Source organism: Sturnira hondurensis, unplaced genomic scaffold (genome assembly GCF_014824575.4).
Source record: "Sturnira hondurensis isolate 20B ecotype Veracruz unplaced genomic scaffold, ASM1482457v3 Scaffold0020945, whole genome shotgun sequence".
Taxonomy (NCBI): domain Eukaryota; kingdom Metazoa; phylum Chordata; class Mammalia; order Chiroptera; family Phyllostomidae; genus Sturnira; species Sturnira hondurensis.
The window spans coordinates 18,541-20,506 of NW_028093576.1; positions in this window are offsets into that span (position 1 = coordinate 18,541).

Sequence of the window (1,966 nt, forward strand, 5' to 3'; positions counted from 1 at the left end):
AAGGAGACACAGCTTATCTCTCTGGCAAGAGCACAGCTCCTCCTCCTTTTTCCATAACTGGCCTCCAATGCTTGATCAGTTAGCCAGGGATGGGTAAGATTCCCTAAGGGGGGGACCACCTTAGACAGGCATGTTCATGTGTAGGAAATACCAAAGAACTTGGGGGGTATGGAGAAAAGGAATTTTGGATCCTCACTCCCCAGCTTGGATGAAGCCTGTGTCCTCAGTCTGTCTGGAAGAAATTTCTGATAGATAATTCCTTGGGTATCTGTCTCCTCTGCCTGGCTTAAGCCTGAAAACAATGACTGAGGGTGGTGCAGTGGTGTGAGAATGGCAGGCTACCCAGGTGACTAGGTGTGAGAAAGGATATTTAAAATCCTGTGGACCCTTCTTTGCTAAGAATGCTTTTAGTTAAATGATAAAGTCCTGAGAATAAAATGAGTTTTGTTTTCCCAAAGTTATGTAGCCTTTTAGCTGATACACCCGGATTTAAAAGAAGCTTTAACATTTCCTCAGATGCTATCTACTATTTAGTGCCTGACAATGATTATAACTTGTAGCTGAACACCTGTGCAAAAAAAAAAAAAAAACACCCAATAAAAGCCGGTCTAGCCAAGGGTCAGTGAGCTCTCCCCTTGACAGGGTGGCCAGGAAGATCTGAGGCACTCCCGCCTTGAGGGAGTAGCCTTGTTGTCCCTTTTCCTCCACAGGATTTTGGAGTCCCTGTGAATTTGTCTTCATTTTCCATCCACAATACCCAGTGCACTGAAGGAAAGGGCACCAGTCAGTGCTCTAACCAAGGAGCTGCTTCCCAGCCATATCAAGGGTCAAGGTCACACCTATCTTCCAGCCTCCTGGCTAGCCAGGAGGCCAGTCTGATGTTCCTGACATGCAAAATAACTCTCAATCTCCCTACTTCTGCTTTTCCTAGCCCCAAAGCTAGGCTGGAGGGGGACGCTGGGAAGCCCCCCTTAAAGAATACATCCCATTACAATATAAGTAGACACTAAGGTTTATAAGATTATCACACCTACAGAGAAAAGCTTTATAAACTTTCTGTTTAGAAAGTGAAGCTCTCAGCAGTGGCTGGCAGAGGGGGACACGTCATCTGGGGCCTCCCCTAAGTTAGGCTAGGGAAGTGTGCCTTTTCTGACCACACGAGAATTCTAGAGTAGCCCTAATACTGAGAGGAAGAAAATTAAACTGGCCACAGAAAATACAGAGGAATGTTGGGCTGTGGGCCTCTGCGAGGAATAATGTGGGGTTTTACCGTGCCCCAATGACTGCTACTTGGGACACAGATTATGGTGCCACCAGTCCTGGTGCAGGTACATAGAAGGGAAATCTTGTTATACATGTACCTAAAATCAGTCCAGTGAGGTTAGTTTCAGTTTTACTTTTCCTTTGGAGACCATCTGACTACTCTCTTCCTTTCTTGTTTTCCCTAGAATTGAACTCAGAGTGTGTAGTCTGAAACAACAAAGCAAGCCCTCTCCATGCCTCTCCTTCTGTAACCAATACACATAAAAAGTATGGTATCTCATGGATGAAGACGTAACATTTTTTTGTCACTAAATCATCTTGCTTCCCCAGTGGGTGATGAATAATGTCTCCAAAGCATCTCAAAATGTCTTCAGGCTTAAGAACAAATTTGGGGGGTTGGGCAGAAGCACAAAAAGGAAAAAAGATTAAATGGAGCCTCAAAAAACTTTTTTTGAAGGAAAATCAATATGGGCAGTGGAAAAAATAATTTAGCCATGCCAAAATGATTTTCTGATGCCACTCAGTGACTAGAATGTTGTTAGGCTGGAGGAGGTGAGTGATCATTATAGAGTTTACTGGAACACTGATTTATGGGAGTTGACTAGATTCCCAAACTTTGGATCTCTTTCTCTGCACCCTTCCAGTACAATCTCTTTAATGGCATCTCCAAGTGTCTAACTGTGGACTATATTCTTGCCTATGC